Source organism: Triticum urartu, chromosome 5A, assembly GCF_056163025.1.
Source record: "Triticum urartu cultivar PI428250 chromosome 5A, HENAU_Tu73, whole genome shotgun sequence".
NCBI lineage: Eukaryota > Viridiplantae > Streptophyta > Magnoliopsida > Poales > Poaceae > Triticum > Triticum urartu.
Genome location: NC_141877.1, coordinates 627,945,362 through 627,968,481, shown reverse-complemented (window position 1 = coordinate 627,968,481; position 23,120 = coordinate 627,945,362).

Sequence of the window (23,120 nt, the reverse complement as noted above, 5' to 3'; positions counted from 1 at the left end):
ACTATGGGCTATCTTTTTCCATAAGCCGCCTCGCTTATTCATTGAGGCTTTTAAACTAGTTATGAAATAGCTAATTTAGAAGTCTCAACAAATCTAGGAGGCAACTTATATTTTAAGCCGGAGAGAGGCAGCTTATTTTGTAAGCCGCTCAAAAGAACTAGCCCTACAAATAAAATAGACACATTTACACACACACACACATATGCTAAATGTCACTTGTCTGAAGATGAATTTGGCACTACTTGATTATGCGTAGAGCATCGACAACGCGACCCGTCATGGTGTCCCATCGGAGATGTGCCTGGAACGAGTCAGAGCCAGGCGAGACATAGAGTTGACAGGTTTGCAGCTGCAGGGGGTGGATGGATGGCTAGGGCGGTGGCAGTGGCGAAATGAGGGGTTTATTCTTTTTGATGGTGCTGTTTTTTTTTCGACGGAAAGAGAGTTTTATTCCATAATCATAGGGTTACAATCGAGAGGCACCAACTCCTCAATACAAGGTGGGCTCCTCCCCAGCCGTACGGCAGTAGTAGACTCCGTACGATTATACAATGCCAACCGATGTGCTACCCTATTTTGCTCACGCTTTATTTTTGATGGAACAAACTCTCGATCCTGAAGATGACGCTTAATCTCTAGTACCAAATGCCCATAAGCAGACCTGGACAAGCTGTCTCCGGTCATTGTAGCTAGTGCCGTAGATGAGTCTGACTGAACCACAATTGGCAAGGACGAGTGCTGCAGGGCCAAGGCCATACCCTGCATTATTGCATGTAATTCCGCTTCCAGCGCGTCGTTACAGTTGAAGATGCATCTATACGCCGCGAAGATCACACTACCCTCATGATTCCGAAGTATCATACCTGCTACCGCTGACCCGTCGTCTTGCATGAAAGCCCCATCCACCGAAAGCGCAGCCCAGCCCGCGGGCGGCCGCGGCCAGTGAAGAGGTGTTGGAGGAGCGGGGACCTCGACGTTTGCATCCCGGACCGCTGGCATTTTCCCTTTGAGGATATCATCCGTAGAGAATCTACCACACAGGTTCAAGGAATTCATATAACTTTGAAGGTAGTCCGACGTTGCCGTTACAGGAGGAGCATCCTTTCCGTGTGTAAGGTCCGATCGTAGCGACCAAATCCTCCATATCAACATGATCGTGCAATCCCGCATGTGATCATCGCAGTTTGCCAGGACGTTTAAGAACCACTCCTTCCCAGTATCATGAAGGAGCTCTTGGCTCGGCAGTCGCCAAACTGTTCTCATCTGAGCCCATATCCTCTGCGCATGCTCACATGACACTAGAGCATGAAAGCTAGTCTCCTTTTCTCGGCCGCACACCAGACAGCTATCTCTAGTAGAGATGTGTCGATACTTCTTGATGGCGTTGTTATGGATGAGGTCGATTTTTCTTCAAATGTGTTATACTTATATCTTGTAATGATTCTGCCTTAGTTGACTTTGTTTTTTACTCCGCTTGTTGCTGGCTTTAATAGCTGTATTTCCTCCCATCAACTTCAATAAAAAAAATATGTGTACATCACAATGATGCAGAGGTTGAGGTGTCAACTTCCTTTTCTTTTAGAAAAAGACACAACAATGTTCTTATTCTTTTATGGCGTTGGTACTTTTTCATTCAATGGCTTTTTGTCACTTTGATGAAGACTAGTAAGAAATTTGATTTCATTGTTGAGTTTTTCATTTGATTTGGTTTAGAAGCACTTTTCTGGTGCCTAGTGCGGTGGAAAAGTGACCAGACCTCTACAAAAATCCGATCACACACGCGGATACACCATAAGGTTTTCCTTTTTCTATGAACCAATCTGTAGTTGTATAGTTAGGAGGGCAGTGGTATACTCGGCCTACCAGGGTTCAAGTCTTAGTGCTCGCATTTATCTAAGATTTATTTTAGGATTTCCGACGACGCGTGTTTAGTGGGAGGAGACGTTCCCGTCCACTACGAGGCGTCTACGGTGACTTGATAATATGCCGGCTCAGTCTCTCGGAGATGCTCATAGTAATAAGGTGTGGTGTGTGTGTTTATAGTGGTGAATTTATGCGCGTATATATGAATGCTTGCGTCTGTACTATGTTAAATAAAACGTTTTCATTTTTCTGAAGTTCGAAATCTTATCTCTTTGTCGCATATTATCTTCATCGATTTTAAGCAACAAAAGGCTAGCGGGGAAGAGGATCTACTCATGCATATATACAAAAAAAAATGGTAACTAAAATATCAGGATGAGTTATTTGTGGTGCGGAGGCGGTGAGCAGTAATTGTTTATAGAACTAGAAGATACCCCGTGCGTTGCGGCGGGAATCCTTGAGGGCTTATATGAAAATTCTGAGAAGCAAAGGAAAGTTATCTACAAAAAAAGAAAAATAAAGGGAAGTTTAACATGCATAGTGCAATAGTTGCAATATGAAATTTTTTTGTTTTTATTATTTCTCGATGCATTATGTTATGTCTAGGAATCATCGGGTGATCAAACAGAGGTACCAATCTGCATAGATTACATTTTAATCATGAGAAAATGTATTATTATTTGCAATGGTTACACTGAGCGAACAAAATCAATGGAATATGCCAAAGGGTAGATAAAACGCATCATAAATAGGAGGTGAAGCGAGGAGTCGAAGTGTCAATGACCCTTGTAGTTCCAGTTGTGATGACATGATATGGCAAGTTCGCATGGGAAGGAAATGCAGTTAGTCCAGATCAACTTATTGTTGTAGGATATGATATAGGGGTTGTGTTGTGTTATAAAATTTTAGATGTATGCATGTATCAGTTCATTATTCATCTCCAAAAAAATAAAATAAACAAATGACTTCTACAATGAAAGAAAGTTGTAGGGTTTTTATGAACATAACTGATAGATAAGAACATTGTCACTTTGCAATAACATAATCAATAGTTAAAAAATCACACCGTATCTTTTTTTTGGCCCTTTCTTATTCCACTTTAAAAAAATTGAAGTGCAATATATGATTCGAACTGAAAAGAAAACACACCGAGCACACCAGTAAAGAAATGAACAATACCAAGGGCAACCAAAGTGAGTTGATATCGGCATACATATTACATAGATGTAGCTTATTAGATGTAATGAAATGATCTACTCAGATTTGCAGGCATGAACAGATCACCTGGATAATGTAAGAGGCCATGAGAAATTGTAGAGTATCACCGTTTGAGAATAAAACTGTCTGTAGCACCATCAGACTAAGAATAAATGGTCGTAATCTAAGAAGGGAAAGAAAATAAACAACATGACCAGTAGGTGATCATACAGAATACATGCAAATAATATGTACAATACAATTTGTCTGTCTGCACCTTGAATAATAAACACCCAGCTTTAATCTTTCTGGGGTACATAACCTGTTCAATCTACATAGCATCCACATTACAAAACAATTTTGACAATAGTTTGGAAGAGGTCCAACTCGAACTGCTGCTGCCTGGATCAAGACAGAGGAAAAGAAGAGAGAATAAATTTGCCTCTCGGATGTCTGTTTAATGGAGTGCATCTAGGAGAGGAATAAGGAAAAGTAGACACTGGAAACATACAAAGGAATCATTGGATTTAAGATCTGAACCTGTATGCTCTTTCAATGGTTCTTCTACCCCGTACAACATGTGGATGTGTTGCGGCTATGTGAAGAGCTGCTCATGTACGGGATCAAAATCCAACATATGTGGATAGAGATCCGAACATGTATGCTCTTTCAATGGTTCTTCTACCCCGTACAACATGTGGATGTGCCGCGGCTGAGTGAAGACTTGCTCCTGTACGGGATGAAAATCCAACATATGAGGATAGAAATTGAGATCAAGATCAAGAGAGAGCCCGTAGATAGGGGAAGGGGGCCTCGTCCATTCGTCATCACGCTAGAGGAAGACGACCAGCGGGAAGCCCTAGCGGCGGAGGAACACCTCATTCTGGCTGGTTGAAGTAGATGTCCAGTTGTGTGGCGCCGCCTGGTGGGGAAGGGAAACGACGGGTTCCCAAGGAAGGTCGTGCCCCTCGGTTACAAACTGTTGCGGCTCTTCACTGCTGAAACGAAAAACATGGAAACGGCTGTTACGTTTGGAGACGGACCTGATGGGAATTAAATGTAAGTATATAGTGGACCGTGTCTTGAAAAACAAAGGAAGCAATGCATTGCTAAAAAACCTTCGAGGGGAAGAAAAAAATACCGAAGAAATGAAGTGATGTGGCTGGAATTTGCTGAGGTGGCTAGACGATGATGTGGACGGGCTGCATGTTGAGAGAATAGTTAGTAGTGGGAATCAACTTCTTAAGAATGTAAGATAACATTTCATTTTTCGATAAAGGTTATTTTTATTGACTTAAAATATAGTATCAAGCGGATACAAAACATAATGAGCATCATCCGGCCTCTGCATAACTAAGATGCACATAGCCAAACAAAAACAAATTGACAAAACATAAAAAAAGGCGACATATCAGCAACAGTAGGATCATAGGACCGACAGTCCGCCTATGTCGAAGGAGTTGTGCGGCTATCCGTAGATTATGCCGCCACCCATGCTGAGTGAAGACCTCCCTGGCCACCCGCTCCAACCGCGTACACACCGTCTTGAATAGCGGTTGATACTCCGTTCGGTATAGTGTAGACCACGTCGAAGCGAGTGCGTACAGCAAAAAATAACCTGCAAAGAAGAGATGTTTTTGCCCTCGAAAACCAAATCATTCCTACATAGCCAAAGTGCCCATAATAAGGCATATGCTCCCACCCTAATTAGCATTTTGAACCTATTTGAAATGTCGTCCAACCAATGACCAAAAATATTGGCAACACTTGTAAGCGGATACAAATTGAACGCTATTTGAATGACTGGCCACATAGAGCGCGCAAATTTGCATTAAAAAGGTGTTTGATTGGAATGTCATTTCATAGACCTATGGGCTATTTATGACATGCGTAGAATCATGAACATATTATCAAACGTGCACCTTTTAATCGATGGAGATGGAATCATTCATACAATTTATATATAAAAAATCATATAAACATGCTAATAAAACTTCTAAGGGCATTGGCGTGTCTCCAATGCCGACCCTCAAGCCACTCGCAATCGTTCGAACCGTATAGTCCGAACATGTTTTCCCATCCAACATTGTTCTGCATCAGTCCGTAGGCCGGGCCGGATGTGCTTTTTTCCCGTAAAACCGGAGACAAACTGGGGAGCTTTACGGGCATCCGGACCGTTGCCACGCCCGCGGCTGACTACACTAGCCCACCAAAAAACCCCACCCCCGGCCGCGCGCTCTCGTCCGAAAAGGTCAGCGCCGCTCCAAAGCACCGGTACCTCATTCATGCTAGCTCAGAGCAACGCGACCTCTCACATTGCTCATGCATTGAAACGTCGCGCCGGCGAGAGCATCAACCTCAATGCTTGCCTGTGCATGTGATTGCCCCACATTCAAACGACAGACCATCCGTTCATCCGCCTACATTAAACATGTGGGCGGTTGCCGAGGAACGGTGAGCCAGCGCCACCTGTTCGTCCGTCTGGCGCCTGCCATTAATCACGTCACCGGTTACCCTGACATCCCTTGCTATATAAACCGTAGGCCCGGCCATAGCCGCATCCATCATCCTCTACTCTCTTCCTCCTCTCTGCAACATGCCCGCCATGGCCTCCTCGACCTCCAAAGTCGTTTGGGACAGCCTCTTGTTGAGCAGAAAAGGAGATCACTGACATTGCAGCCGGCAGGCTGACGGAGGCCGGTGCAACGTCCCAATGGAGGATGCGGCCGAGGACGAGCCGGCGCCACGCTCCTCGCTGGTCCATGTCGGCATCACCATGGGTGAGACCATGCCCACTACACGGACATGGTGCTGGAGGAGCGGGAGGCCGCATTTCGGCAGGCGTATGCCGACCAGGCCTAAAACCCCCGCCTCCTCAATGAGCACTGGCGTGCGGAGGAGCTACTCACCGCCGGCACGGCCATAGTGCCGGACGTGGACGTGGTCGAGAAGGAGGCGCTGGTTGACTCCTACAACACTGCCTGCAAAATCCGTCGCAACCGTTGGCGGTACATCCAGTATCGGGCGGATTTAGAGGAAGCCTACAAGGAGATTGATGAGGTGGCAAATGAGGTCTTTCGCAAGAGCGAGGAGGAGGAGGATATTTCCAGCGTCGCCACCGCCCCGCCTCGCCACCACGACCATAAAGCCGGCACATGCGCGAGCGCCGCTGGCAACGAGGAAGAGTAACGCATGTGAGGTAGCCGACGCTTGTATCCCATGAAGGCCACCACTCATCCCCTCCCGTTGAAGCTAAGCTTGGTGGGCTAAACATCCTCGGTTGATTAGCCGCTTGGCGGCGACATGATGGCTGATAGCTTTACTTCCCAGGGCTCATGGCTACGGTGGAGGAGGATAATTTTAGTTCTGGGGCTTCATTTTTCGGGGATCATGGTAGGCCAGATATAGGGAACGGGCGTCGACGACCATTTTAGTCTAGGTTTAGAGTCTGGTCTAGTTGAAATATGGCTAAATGTAATGAATTTGCTCTTGTTTAGATGAAAGCATCCGATTCTATGTAAAAATAATCGAAGCATGAATGAATATTGTTCGGTGTGTTCAAATATGCATCAAATTTGTTTAGTTTCATTAAAATTATTCCAAAATGTAACCGGACATATGCGGATTGCATTGGATGGCTGGCTCCCGCATCCATGTCTGCGGACTGGTCCCCCTCTTTCCACGAATGGATGCAGGAGGAAATTTGAGGGTGGGTGTTGGAGATGCCCTAAAGCCCATAGGTCTACTTCGTTAATTGCAGCAATCAATCGACTTCAACCTGGGAGAAGAAGTTTTCATCATATAAGCACAATGTAGATTGGAAATCCCATAGACAAACCACCTCCTTAATAAAACTTCCATTAGCTTTACACAACGGCAATGGCCTACGGCCGTGTGGATTGGGTTTTTCTGGAACGTGCTTTGTTGAACTGGGTTTTACCCCTGATGGGTCTCTCGAGTTATGGAGTGTGTGCGCTTAGTAAAGTTCTCGGTGAAGTTTAATGGAAGATTGCGTCAAGGTGACACGTTATCACCTTTTCTTTTCCTCTTTGTCACTGACGCTTTGTCTTGTTGCATGATGATGTACAAGGAAGAGGCCTAGAGGCTCTCAAAATATGTCGGACGGTGCCGACTATTTTACATTTATTGTTTGCGGATGATTCCCATCTCTTCTTCCGGGTAATGTCGTGGTTCTAAGTCTGACAGTAGAATGGGGCGTAGGAATGTAGAGGCAAGATCTTAGCTATGGAGGAGTTGTACACGCGAGTTTTACGAGTTTAGGCCCTTCTCGGAGGAAGTAACAGCCCTACGTCTCGGAGCCCGGAGGCGGTCAACTGGATTATATGCGTGTGCGTTACAAGGGGTGCGAACCCTTGTCCCTGAGGAGGGGGTGGCTTATATAGAGTTTGCCAGACCTCTCCCGCCCTCAGTTACAAAGGGTTTAAGGTACATAAAGACGAGGACGTTACTGGTAACGCCTGCAATAAAGATACATAATGACCATTAAAGCTATGACTTAATTCCCGACCATTGCAAAGTGGAGTGGCTCTAAATCTTTTGGTAGTCGAGTGATTGCCCATATGATAACCCACAAGTATAGGGGATCGCAACAGCTTTCGAGGGTAGAGTATTCAACCCAAATTTATTGATTCGACACAAGGGGAGCCAAAGAATATTCTCAAGTATTAGCAGCTGAGTTGTCAATTCAACCACACCTGGAAACTAAGTATCGGCAGCAAAGTGTTTAGTAGCAAAGTAATATGATAGTGATGGTAACGGTAACAAAAGAGTAATGAAAGCAAAGTAATATTTTTGGTATTTTGTAGTGATTGTAACAATAGCAACGGGAAAGTAAATAAGCGTAAACCAGTATATGGAAAGCTCGTAGGCATTGGATCAATGATGGATAATTATGCCGGATGCGGTTCATCATGTAACAGTCATAACATAGGGTGACACAGAACTAGCTCCAATTCGTCAATGTAATGTAGGCATGTATTCCAAATATAGTCATACGTGCTTATGGAAAAGAACTTGCATGACATCTTTTGTCCTACCCTCCCATGGCAGCGGGGTCCTAATGAAAACTAAGGGATATTAAGGCCTCATTTTAATAGAGAACCGGAACAAAGCATTAGCACATAGTAAATACATGAACTCCTCAAACTACGGTCATCACCGATAAGTATCCCGATTATTGTCACTTCGGGGTTAACAGATCATAACACATAATAGGTGACTATAGACTTGCAAGATAGGATCAAGAACTCTCATATATTGATGAATAGCAATAGCAACAAGAAAGTAAATAAGCGAAGAATAATATATGGAAAGCTCGTAGGCATTGGATCAATGATGGAAATTATGCCGGATGCGGTTCATCATGTAACAGTCATAACATAGGGTGACACAGAACTAGCTCCAATTCGTCAATGTAATGTAGGCATGTATTCCGAATATAGTCATACGTGCTTATGAAAAAGAACTTGCATGACATCTTTTGTCCTACCCTCCCATGGCAGCGGGGTCCTAATGGAAACTAAGGGATATTAAGGCCTCCTTTTAATAGAGAACCGGAACAAAGCATTAGCACATAGTGAATATATGAACTCCTCAAACTACAGTCATCACCGGTAAGTATCCCGATTATTGTCACTTTAGGGTTAAGGATCATAACACATAATAGGTGACTATAGACTTGCAAGATAGGATCAAGAACTCTCATATATTGATGAAAACATAATAGGTTCAGATCTGAAATCATGGCACTCGGGCCCTAGTGACAAGCATTAAGCATAGCAAAGTCATAGCAACATCAATCTCAGAACATAGTGGATACTAGGGATCAAACCCTAACAAAACTAACTCGATTACATGATAAATCTCATCCAACCCATCACCGTCCAGCAAGCCTACGATGGAATTACTCACGCATGGCGGTGAGCATCATGAAATTGGTGATGGAGGATGGTTGATGATGATGACGGCGACGAATCCCCCTCTCCGGAGCCCCGAACGGACTCCAGATCAGCCCCCCCCCCTCCGAGAGGTTTTAGGGCTTGGCGGCGGCTCTGTATCGTAAAACGCGATGAAATCTTCTCTCCTATTTTTTTCTCCCCGAAAGCAGTTATATAGAGTTGGAGTTGGAGTCGGGAGGTCTCCAGGGGGCCCACGAGGTAGGGGGCGCGCCCTAGGGGGGCGCCCCCCACCCTCGTGGCAAGGGTGTGGGCCCCCTGGTCTTCATCTTTGGCGAGGATTTTTTATTATTTATTGTAAGATATTCCGTGGAGTTTCAGGTCATTCCGAGAACTTCTGTTTTCTGCACATAAAACAACATCATGGCAATTCTGCTGAAAACAGCGTCAGTCCGGGTTAGTTCCATTCAAATCATACAAGTTAGAGTCCAAAACAAGGGCAAAAGTGTTTGGAAAAGTGGATACGACGGAGACGTATCAACTCCCCCAAGCTTAAACCCTTGCTTGTCCTCAAGCAATTCAGTTGACAAACTGAAAGAAATAAAGAAAAACTTTTACAAACTCTGTTTGCTCTTGTTGTTGTAAATATGTCAAGCTAGCATTCAAGTTTCAGCAAAGATTATAACTAACCACATTTGCAATAATTCTCAGGTCTCATGATTACCCATATCAATAGCATAATCAACTAGCAAGCCATAACAATAAATCTTGGATGACAACACTTTCTCAAAACAATCATAATATGATATAACAAGATGGTATCTCGCTAGCCCTTTCTGAGACCGCAAAACATAAATGCAGAGCACCTTTAAAGATTAAGGACTGACTAGACATTGTAATTCATGGTAAAAGAGATCCAGTCATAGTCACACCCAATATAAATTAACAATAATGAATGCAAATGACAGCTGCGCTCTCCAGCTAGTGTTTTTTAATAAGAGGGTGATGACTCAACATAAAAGTAAATAGATAGGCCCTTCGCAGAGGGAAGTAGGGATTTGTAGAGGTGCCAGAGCTCGGTTTTGAAACAGAGGTGAATAATATTTTGAGAGGTATACTTTCATTGTCAACATAACAACCAAGAGATGGCGATATCTTCCATGCTACACACATTATAGGCGGTTCGCAAATAGAATGGTCAAGTTTATACTCCCCCTCTACCAACAAACATCAATCCATGGCTTGCTCGAAACAACGAGTGCCTCCAACATACATCAGGTCCCAGGGGGAGTTTTGTTTTGCAATTATTTTTGATTTAGTTTGCATAAAGCATGGGACTGGGCATCCCGGTGATCAGCCATTTTCTCGTGAGTGAGGAGTGGAGTCCACTCCTCTTGAGAATAACCTGCCTAGCATGGAAGATACATGCAGCCCTAGTTAATACATGAGCTATTCGAGCATACAAAACAGGATGATTATTTGAAGATTTAGAGTTTGGCACATACAAATTTACTTGGAATGGCAGGTAGATACCGCATATAGGAAGGTATAGTGGACTCATCTGGAATAACTTTGGGTTTAAGGAGTTTGGATGCACAAGCAGTATTCCCGCTTAGTACAGGTGAAGGCTAGAAAAAGACTGGGAAGCGACCAACTAGAGAGCGACAACAGCCATGTACATGCATTAAAATTAATAAATATTGGATACAAGCATGAGTAGGATATAATCCACCATGAACATAAATATCGTGAAGGCTATGTTGATTTGTTTCAACTACATGCTTGAACATGTGCCAAGTCAAGTCACTTAAATCATTCAGAGGAGGATACCACCCTATCATACCACATCATAACCATTTTAATAGCATGTTGGCACGCAAGGTAAACCATTATAACTCATAGCTAATCAAGCATGGCACAAGCAACTATGATCTCTAATTGTCATTGCGAACATGTTTATTCATAACAAGCTGAATCAAGAACGATGAACTCATCATATTTACAAAAACAAAAGAGGTTGAGTTCGTACCATCTTTTCTCATCTCAGTCAGTCCATCATATATCATCATAATTTCCTTTCACTTGCACGACCGAACGATGTGAATAATAATAATAAGAGTGCACGTGCATTGGACTAAGCTGGAATCTGCGAGCATTCAATAAACAGGAGAAGACAAGGCAATATGGGCTCTTGGTTAAGTCAATAATAAAGCATATAAGAGCCACTTCAACAATGTAATTATGGTCTTCTCCTATCGACCCCCAAAGAAAAGAAAAGAAATAAAACTATTTACACGGGAAAGCTCCCAACAAGCAAAAGAAGAACATGAAATATTTTTGGGTTTTCTTTTTAATTACTACTACAAGCATGGAAAGTAAATTAATTAAAAGCTACAACCAATTTTTTTGGTTTTTTTTCTTAAGGTTTATTAAACACACAAGAAGAAAGCATTAAAGGAAATAAACTAGCATGGATGATATAATGAAAAAGTATGAACACTGACATCTAGCAATGAGTGTGTGTGGACATAGATGTAATGTCGGTGAGAAATACGTACTCCCCCAAGTTTAGGCTTTTGGCCTAAGTTGGTCTATAGTCAAGGCTGGCCTGGCTGATATCCATAATAATAGTTGTTGGGGTCGTACTGTGATGCAGCAGCTATTGCCTGCTGAGCTGCAGCGTGGCGGCGAGCGGCCTCTTCTCTCCTTTCGTACTCATCTGCCTCCTCTCTAGTAATAGTATATCCTCCTCTTGCCTGATAATCAAAGAAAGCAGGAGCAGGAGAGTAATCCGGACAGCACGGCGTCTGTCAAAGATTAGTCGGTACTGGAGAGGTGATTCGTTTCTCTCGACAAAATGGTGAGAAACCATAGAATCAAAATCTAAATAAGCAGGAGGCAACTCCATGTCTCCTTCACAAACGTCTATCTCAAGAAATTTAGCTAAGCGGGTTGCATAAATTCCTCCAAAGAAATCTCCATTATATCTATTATGATGCAACCTACGAGCTACAATGGCTCCCATATGATAAGATTGGTCTCCTGACACAGCACTCCTGAGAATGCTAAGGTCAAGGACACACATGTGACATGCTTCATCCTTAGCATTTATGCACCTGCCTATGAAGAGAGCAAAATAATGTATAGCAGGAAAGTGAATGCTCCCTATGGTAGCTTGCGTTATATCTCTAGATTCCCCTACAGTTATACTAGCAAGAAAGTTTCTAAATTCAGATTTAGGGGGATCCCTAACACTACCCCATTGTGGAAGTTTTCATGCAGTTGTAAAATCCTCTAAGTCCATGGTATAAGATTTATCATAAATATCAAACATGACTGAAGGAGAATTACGCGAAGATGAATACTCAAACCTCCTCACAAAAGAGCTTGTCAGATCATGGTATTGGGGGCATTTGGAGAACTTTTATTTTTGAGGTATTTTTATATTGCACGGATAATCAGATAACAGACAGAAAATTATTTATTTTTGCTTTATTTCAACTAAATAACAGAAAGTATAGAGAGGGTACATAAGGTTGTGCTTCTAGTTTCATCCATCTCATGCTCATCAAAAAGGAATCCACTAACAAGGTTGATCAAGTCTTGTTAACAAACTCATTCCGATTAACATGAAACCAGAGAAATTTCGAATAACACTAGGTTACCTCAACGGGGATATGCACATCCCCAATAATAAGTATATCATATTTCTTCTTGACAGTAGGAAGAGGAAATTCAAAACCTAAAAATATAATCGATGGAATTTTTCCGATAGAGTTGATACTATGAACTTGAGGTTGTTTCCTCGGAAAGTGTACCGTATGCTCATTATCATTAACATGAAAACTGACATTGCCATTGTTGCAATCAATAACAGCCCCTGCAGTATTAAGAAAAGGTCTTCCAAGAATAATAGACATACTATCGTCCTTGGGAATATCAAGAATAACAAAGTCCGTTAAAATAGTAACGTTTGCAACCACAACAGGCACATCCTCACAAATAACGACAGGTATAGCAGTTGATTTATCAGCCATTTGCAAACATATTTCAGTAGGTGTCAACTTATTCAAATCAAGTCTACGATATAAAGAGAGAGGCATAACACTAACACCGGCTCCAAGATCACATAAAGCAGTTTTAACATAGTTTCTTTTAATGGAGCATGGTATAGTAGGTACTCCTGGATCTCCAAGTTTCTTTGGTATTCCACCCTTAAAAGTATAATTAGCAAGCATGGTGGAAATTTTAGCTTCTGGTATCTTTCTTTTATTTGTAATAATATCTTTCATGTACTTAGCATAAGGATTCATTTTGAGCATATCAGTCAATTGCATACACAAAAAGATAGGGCTAATCATTTCAGCAAAGCGCTCAAAATCCTCATCATCCTTTTTCTTGGATGGTTTGGGAGGAAAAGGCATGGGTTTCTGAACCCAAGGCTCTCTTTCTTTAACATGTTTCCTAGCAAAAAAATCTTTCTTATCATAGCATTGATTTGATTGTGGGTTATCAAGATCAACAGCAGGTTCGATTTCCACATCATTATCATTACTAGGTTGAGCATTATTATGAACATCATCATTGACATTTTCATTAGGTTCATGTTCATTGCCAGATTGTGTTTCAGCATCAGACATAGAGATATCATTTGGATTATCAAGTGGTTCAGCAATAGGTTCACTAGAAGTTTGCACAGTTCTATCATTTTTCTTTTTCTTCTTTTTAGAAGAACTAGGTGCATCAATTTTATTTCTCTGAGAATCTTGCTCAATTCTCTTAGGGTGGCCTTCAGGATACAAAGGTTCCTGAGTCATTCTACCAGTTCTAGTAGCCACTTTATCAGCATAATCATTTTTCTTACTATTCATCTCACTGAGCAATTCCTTTTGAGCTTTAAGTACTTGTTCTACTTGAGTGGTAACCATAGAAGCATGTTTGCTAACAAGTTTAAGTTCACCTCTAATATTAGCCATATAATCACCCAAGTACTTAATCATATTAGCATTTTGTTTTAATTGTCTACCAAAATAAGCATTGAAGTCTTCTTGCTTAAACATAAAATTATCAAACTCATCCAAGCATTGACTAGCAATTTTAGTAGGAGGGATTTCAGCTTTATCATATCTATAGAGAGAATTTACCTTTACTACCTGTGTCGGTTTATCGGGGTCTAGAGGTTCTTCAATAAATAAAGGATCAAGATCATACGTTTTTCGACAGGCGGTAAATTAAGACCATGTATTTCTTCAATAGGAGGTAAATTCTTAACATCTTCAGCTTTAATACCTTTTTCTTTCATAGATTTCTTTGCCTCTTGCATATCTTCGGGACTGAGAAATAGGACGCCTCTCCTCTTCGGAGTTGGTTTAGGAGTAGGATCATTAATTGGAGCAGGATCTGGCTCAGGAGCTAGCTCAGGAGGTGCCCAATTATTTTCATTTGTCAACATATTATTCAATAAGATTTCAGCTTCATCCGGTGTTCTTTCCCTGAAAAGAGAACCAGCACAACTATCCAGGTAATCTCTGGAAGCCTCGGTTAGTCCATTGTAAAAGATATCAAGTATTTCATTTTTCTTAAGAGGATGATCAGGCAAAGCATTAAGTAACTTGAGAAGCCTCCCCCCAAGCTTGTGGGAGACTCTCTTCTATAATTTGCACAAAGTTGTATATTTCCTTTAAAGCGGCTTGTTTCTTATGAGCAGGGAAATATTTAGCAGAGAAGTAGTAAATCATATCCTGGGGACTACGCACACAACCAGGATCAAGAGAATTAAACCATATCTTAGCATCACCCTTTAATGAGAACGGAAATATTTTAAGGATATAAAAGTAGCGAGATCTCTCATCATTAGTGAATAGGGTGGCTATATCATTTAATTTAGTAAGATGTGCTACAACAGTTTCAGATTCATAGCCATGAAAAGGATCAGATTCAACCAAAGTAATTATATCAGGATCAACAGAGAATTCATAATCCTTATCAGTAACACAAATAGGTGAAGTAGCAAAAGCAGGGTCAGGTCTCATCCTAGCATTTAGAGATTGCTTATTCCATTTAGCTAATAACCTTTTGAGTTCATATCTATATTTGCAAGCTAAAATAGCTAAAGAAGCTTCTTGATCAAATAAATAACCCTCAGGAATAACAGGTGATTCTTCATCACCACTTTCATCTTCATAATTAGATTCAATATTTTCAATCTCTCTAGCCCTAGCAAGTTGTTCCTCAAGAAAATCACCAAGTGGCACAGTAGTAGCAACCATAGAAGTAGTTTCATCATTAGTATCATGTATAGCAGAAGTAGCATCATCAATAACATGCGACATATCAGAACAAATAGCAGAATCAGGTTTAGGTGTCGCAAGCATACTCATAACAGAAGGTGAATCAAGTGCAGAGCTAGATGGCAGTTCCTTACCTCCCCTCATAGTTGAGGGATGAATTGTTGTCTTAGCGTCTTTCAAATTCTTCATAGTGTCTAGCAGATATAAATCCCAAGTGACTCAAAGAATAGAGCTATGCTCCCCGGCAATGGCGCCAGAAATTAGTCTTGATAACCCACAAGTATAGGGGATTGCAACAGCTTTCGAGGGTAGAGTATTCAAACCAAATTTATTGATTCAACACAAGGGGAGCCAAAGAATATTCTCAAGTATTAGCAGCTGAGTTTTCAATTGAACCACACCTGGAAACTTAATATCTGCAGCAAAGTGTTTAGTAGCAAAGTAATATGATAGTAGTGATAACAGTAGCAAAAGGTAACAGTAGTAAAAGTAATGTTTTTGGTATTTTGTAGTGATGATAGCAATAGCAACGGGAAAGTAAATAAGCGAAGAATAATATATGGAAAGCTCGTAGGCATTGGATCAATGATGGATAATTATGCCGGATGCGGTTCATCATGTAACAGTCATAACATAGGGTGACACAGAACTAGCTCCAATTCGTCAATGTAATGTAGGCATGTATTCCGAATATAGTCATACGTGCTTATGAAAGAGAACTTGCATGACATCTTTTGTCCTACCCTCCCGTGGCAGCGGGGTCCTAATGGAAACTAAGGGATATTAAGGCCTCCTTTTAATAGAGAACCGGAACAAAGCATTAGCACATAGTGAATATATGAACTCCTCAAACTACAGTCATCACCGGTAAGTATCCCGATTATTGTCACTTCAGGGTTAAGGATCATAACACATAATAGGTGACTATAGAATTGCAAGATAGGATCAAGAACTCTCATATATTGATGAAAACATAATAGGTTCATATCTGAAATCATGGCACTCGGGCCCTAGTGACAAGCATTAAGCATAGCAAAGTCATAGCAACATCAATCTCAGAACATAGTGGATACTAGGGATCAAACCCTAACAAAACTAACTCGATTACATGATAAATCTCATCCAACCCATCACCGTCCAGCAAGCCTACGATGGAATTACTCACGCATGGCGGTGAGCATCATGAAATTGGTGATGGAGGATGGTTGATGATGATGACGGCGACGAATCCCCCTCTCCGGAGCCCCGAACGGACTCCAGATCAGCCCCCCCCCAAGAGGTTTTAGGGCTTGGCGGCGGCTCTGTATCGTAAAACGCGATGAAATCTTCTCTCCTATTTTTTTCTCCCCGAAAGCAGTTATATAGAGTTGGAGTTGGAGTCGGGAGGTCTCCAGGGGGCCCATGAGGTAGGGGGCGCGCCCTAGGGGGGCGCCCCCCACCCTCGTGGCAAGGGTGTGGGCCCCCTGGTCTTCATCTTTAGCGAGGATTTTTTATTATTTATTGTAAGATATTCCGTGGAGTTTCAGGTCATTCCGAGAACTTTTGTTTTCTGCACATAAAACAACATCATGGCAATTCTGCTGAAAACAACGTCAGTCCGGGTTAGTTCCATTTAAATCATACAAGTTAGAGTCCAAAACAAGGGCAAAAGTGTTTGGAAAAGTGGATACGATGGAGACATATCACCATACGGTCGAGTGTCTTCAAGACTGTCGAGTGGAACATAGCTTCATGGTCGAGTGGATGATGATTTTTCTTCGAATGCTTCCGGTTCCTTTAGAGATGTCCTTGGGAAGGGTATCTTGGACAGATCCATGACCCTACCCTAGGTACATAGCTTCATCTTAGCCCCCGAATGGATCAGGGTTTGAGTGAGGAAGGAGTTGTGAACACTTCCGACTCATTTTTCGTGCTATGAGTATGTCTTGTTCTGGATCAATGAACTCAGGTGATGGCACCAACTTCTTTTTCAGTCGCCTTGATCCATTCTTAGTTTTTGTCGAGTGAACTTTTACCGAAGAGTTCCGAGTGATGATGTGGAGGATGTCTTCCGTATGTCAAGTTGTTCTGCTGTCTGTGGATTTTGTGGGATTCGAATTTTGGGAAGCGCACCGGGCGGGGGAGGCCGCGGTAATCGGGACGGATTAGGCAGGTCGCCTTGATACCAGCGCCACCTTTTTCGCCACGTATCGCGCGCGCGGTTGCTGCGGGATTTGATAAGATCGTCCGGGCCTACAAGTCAGCCACTCAAAAGTGCCCTTATAAAAGGCACCGGACCGGGCTTTTGAACAGTGCACCCTCATTCTCCTTCTTCCTCCGATTTCTCCGCTGCGTCTGCTTCCTCTCTCAGCGTCGTAGCTCCGCTCGGACTCGATACGTTGTCATGGGGAAGGAGAAGACGGTGGCGTTGGAGCGTGCAAAGAAGGCGACGGCGAAGGCGAAAGGAAAGAGGACCAGCCGGGGTGGATCCTCGTCAAGGTCAGGCCTGCCGCCGGGCTGGATCCAGGGCGACTGGATCCGCTCGACGATTAGCCAAGACGACATCGAAGATCTGGTTGAGGGGGGACTGATCCCCCACGAATCAGCGCGGCTCCCGGGGAACGAGACCGAGCCGCGGCCGTAGGAGGGTGAGTGCGTTCTCCTTGCCACTGATGTCAACTGAGGGTTTTCTTTGCCTCCCCACCCTTTATTTCGTGGCTTTTTGAACTTCTTCAGGGCTCAACTCCACCACTTTACTCCAAACTACATCGTGTACCTTTCTACCTTCGTGTCAATGTGCGAGAATTTCTTGGGTTGCCGACCGCACTGGGGTCTCTTCAAGCACATATTCACATGTCGCTCACAGTCGGTCAAGAAGACCAACCCGAGTGACGAGAGGACGCACGTGATACAGATGTGCAGGGGCCTTGGAATTCAAATGAGGAACAAGAGCACCTTCCCAGCTATGATCCTTCCCGACTCGGTCCGGGGCTGGCAGTCGACCTGATTTTACTGCAAGGATCAGCCGACCCCGGGTCAGTCGATTGGACTTCCCCCTTTTCCCTGGCTTGAGTGGAGAAGCCCTCCTCCTTGAGGGTGATCCCGGAAGAGAAGGCGCAGGTGAAGGTGTTGGTCGAGCGGGTCGTCCAGCTTGTCCGCGACGGAGTGACTGGTATGGACCTGTTGGAGGTCTTTCTTAGTCGACGCATCCAACCACTCCAAGCCCGTGACCATCCCATGTGGATGTACTCAGGACTCGAGGATTCCTCTCGGATCCACCCGGAGGACGTCAGTGAGGACACGGTGGAGAAGTGGCTGAGAGGGATCACCGGCAACAAAGATAATCCCCGGGGGCCCAGGAGGGTGATTCCATTCGACCATTTGCGCCAGCCGGAACAGGTATGATTCTGTATTGCCGAGTGTCTTCTTGATTCACTACGTAACGTCTTGTTGACGGTCGACTGTATTTTTTTTGTTCATTGTCTTTTCAGGCTCTTATTGATATGTACTCGATGCCCAATGGAGTGCAGGAGCAAAATGTCGAGGAAGGGGCAAGCGGGGGCGAGAGTGGCGAGTGGCACTCGGATGCAGAGGAGGACGAGGAGAGCGACGACTCGAGTGATGAAGAAGAAGTCGACTCACCGCCTCGCAGAGAGAGAAGGTCCAAGAACGCTCACGACCCGGCGAGCACCTCTGTCCTGGCGACCGCACCAACTGGGCAATCTTCGTAGCGCCCTTGGACGTCTTCTCCGGTGTCGACTAACAAGGTATCGAAACAACTCAAGACTGCGTCGTCTCCCGCGCCGAAAGCATTGAAGGCCACCTCCTACAAACCACCGAAGGCTTTGCCCAGGATCAAAGTGACCATCCCCACCATCTCTGGGTAATCATCTGACCCGATCTTTTGGTCGACTCGAGCAACAGAACATAACCGACTGAATGTTGACATTTGCAGTGCTGCTACATCTGGAACTTCTTCCTACCAATACCGAGACGAGGAAATGGAAGACGCGGTTACCTCCAACCCAGGTAAAACTCTCATGATCTTGTTCTTGATTATTTGGTCGATTAAATTCTGGCAATTCACTTGGGATTCTGGCAATTCACTTGGGGTCGACTGATTTATTTGCAGCTCCACCCAACGTCATCGATCTTCCGGATGATGGTGAAGATGTGGCCCCTAGGCCCAGAAAGAACAAAAAAGTAGCAGCTGGCAAGACGTCTCAGCAGGGACTGATGAAAACACCAACCGTCCGGCAATCTGAAGACGCAGGTGGGGCCTCTATAAATTTCGCTGTCCCATTGTCGAGTGAGCGCCCTGCGCCGTCAATTGTGCCGGTGTTTCCTTCAATCGTCCAACCTCATGCTTCGGAGCTCCAAGTTGCCGCACCTGGGTCGTCTGCGCCCTTCTTCACCAACTACCATGTTCCGGAAAACCAGTCGGACGCGGCTACAGAGGCCATCCGTCAGGCTAACGTGATGATGGAGCGGATGAAGACGGTGCACGAGAACAGACAGGCTGCTTCGATGCCAGCGCGGCTCTTCAGGCCAATGTCCAGGTAAGTAGACTTTCGATTGACCTTGTTCTATTAGGATATGCTACCTGAAATATTTTCTGCGTCGAATCTGTACACCCACTGGGTGTTTTGTTGTCTCTAGCACTTGCACTCTTCCACTCCGCCTGGGCGAGTGGGATCTGAACCGGTGGGGGCACGCTAAGTGCACCCACTAGGTGTAGTCCCCGAGACCACAGTCGACTGCGGGAAGTCGACTGGGGTCTGAGTCCTTTTCCCTTTCCTGTCTTCCAATCGATCCGGGCGGACCGGTCGAGCAGGGTCTGAATCAGTGGGGGCACGCCAAGTGCACCCGCTGGGTGTAGTCCCCGAGACCGCAGTGGACTGCTGGCAGTCGACTGGGGTCTAAGTAAACTCTTAAGTTTTAGTTACTTGGAAGTAAATAATCTTTGATCTTGTTGATTGACACATCTTTTACCTTCTGCAGAAATCTTGTACTCTCATTTCTAAGTTTGCCGAATTTGAGGAGAAGCAGAGGCAACTCAACCTCGACTTGGAGCTGGCCCAACAAAAGTTGAAGAAAGCTCAAGATGAAGCTGCTGGTATGGAAGGTAACTGTCTGTCGACTGTTCACGTCGATCGTCTTTTAAGATATTTCTTCGATCTCTTGTTTGATCTGATTGCTTCTTTTGCAGAGAAAATGAGGTTGGCTCTGGAGAATAAGGACTTGGACCTTGCAGCTGCGCAGAAGGAAGCTCAAGATAAGACTGCCCTTGCAGACCAGAAACTGGCTTCGGTCGGAGCGTTGGAAGCAGAAGTAACCAAGCTGAAGTCCTCTCTCAATGAGTCCAACCGCGAGGTAACTCGTCTGAAGAAGGATAAGATTTCTCTGAATGAGAAGCTGGAGTCTGCGGTCCGTAAGAGAAATGACACGGAAGCCTATCTGAGAACTCTTGCCAAGAAGCTCTATCTTATGCTGGAAGGTACTCCTTTTAATCCGACTGCTTTACTGCTTGCAAGTTAATCCTGTCCACTCGACTCACTAACTCTTTGACTGCATAATTCTGCCAAAACTTTGACGAGGAAACTGGAAGGACCGAGACGGGTCTAGACCCTATCGTTTCTCCGGTCGGCGACGAGGCTGCCATGAATGTGCTTCGACTGGAATCCCGCGTCGCCAGCATCACAAGTTACCTCGCTCGTTTGAAGGTGGCGGTTTCACAAATTGACTCGTCACTCTGGCCAGGGGCGATGCTTCAAATGACCTCGAATCTCTGATGACTCGGCTCAACGAGATTCCTGGTCGAGTGCAAGACTGGAAGAAGTCCTCTGCCCGGTGTGGTGCTGACATGGCGTTGTCCTTGGTAAGGGTCCACTGCAAGGAAGCTCGTGAAGACAAGCTGGTGGCGATCAAGGTCGCCAACACCAAAAGGCACGACTTCCTGTCCTTTATGGAGACTTTCATCACTGCTGCCACTCAGATCGCAGATGGAATCGACTTGGACGAATTCGTCGAACCTGCCAGCCCTCCTCCCGACGAGTGAACAAACTATGAGATTTAAACCTGTCTTAAATTTGCTTCGGAATGACGAGTGGTTGCTGTAACCATTAAACTCCTTCGGGCCTGATGCTCGAATACTTTTGATTTGTCGCTTGGAACTTTAGGATTTATCCGAACTACTTTTGAGTATGCTTGCGATTGCTTTTGGAATCTGTTCCCTATTTGGAATGACCTTCGTGTTTGAGATGCAGCCTTGAAATGGAGACCTCAATCAAACTGCGCCTTGTCGTCCTTGCGGACAAGGATGGAGCGCACGTTGTATTTGTGGCGTAGCTCGAAGGAGAAGGTTGCAGTCGACCCATGCCTCATCATCCTTGCGGACAAGGATGGAGCGTACCTTGTATTTGTGGCGTAGCTCGAAGGAGAAGGTTGAAGTCGACCTGCGCCTCGTCGTCCTTGCGGACAAGGATGGAGCACACGTTGTATTTGTGGCGTAGCTCGGAGAAGAGGGTCGCGGTCGACTTGCACCTCATCGTCCTTGCGGGTAGGGATGGAGCGTATGTTGTACTTGTGGTGCAGCTCCAAAGGAGAAGGTTGTAGTCGACCTGCACCTCATCGTCCTTGAAGGTGAGAGCTGGACTGTAGCTAAGCCTCCGAGTGGGAGGATTGCTCACCACTCGGTAGAATTTACAAACTTAGGCGAGTACTGGACTGTAGCTAAGCCCCCGAGTGGGAGGATTGCTCACCACTCGGTAGGATTTTACAAACTTAGGCGATTACTGGACTGCAGCTAAGCCCCCGAGTGGGAGGATTGCTCACCACTCGGTAGGATTTTACAAACTTAGGCGAGTACTAGACTACAGCTAAGCCCCCAAGTGGGAGGATTGCTCACCACTCGGCGGGATTTTACAAACTTAGGCGAGTACTGGACTGCAGCTAAGCCTCCGAGTGGGAGGATTGCTCACCACTCGGTAGGATTTACAAACTTAGGCGAGTACTGGACTGCAGCTAAGCCCTCGAGTGGGAGGATTGCTCACCACTCGGTAGGATTTTACAAACTTAGGCGAGTACTGGACTGCAGCTAAGCCCCCGAGTGGGAGGATTGCTCACCACTCGGTAGGATTTTACAAACTTAGGCGAGTACTGGACTGCAGCTAAGCCCCCGAGTGGGAGGATTGCTCACCACTCGGTAGGATTTTACAAACTTAGGCGAGTACTGGACTGCAGCTAAGCCTCCGAGTGGGAGGATTGCTCACCACTCGGTAGGATTTACAAACTTAGGCGAGTACTGGACTGCAGCTAAGCCCCCGAGTGGGAGGATTGCTCACCACTCGGTAGGATTTTACAAACTTAGGCGAGTACTGGACTGCAGCTAAGCCCCCGAGTGGGAGGATTGCTCACCACTTGGTAGGATTTTACAAACTTAGGTGAGTACTGGACTGCAGCTAAGCCCCCGAGTGGGAGGATTGCTCACCACTTGACAGGATTTTACAAACTTAGGCGAGTACTGGACTGCAGCTAAGCCTCCGAGTGGGAGGATTGCTCACCACTCGGTAGGATTTTACAAACTTAGGCGAGTACTGGACTGCAGCTAAGCCCCCGAGTGGGAGGATTGCTCACCACTCGGTAGGATTTTGAAAAACTTAGGCGAAACGGGTTCGCAGCTAAGCCCCCGAGTGAAAGGCTTGCTCACCACTCAGTAGGATTTTCTTTCGAACTTAGGCGAAACAGATTCGTAGCTAAGTCACCCACTGGGGGTTTTCAGACGTAAACAAAAGCAACAACAATCGTGCCAGAGGACTGTAAAGCTCTTGTCTTTGATAAACAAATTACAAATGTATTTCTTATTACATTTTGTTCG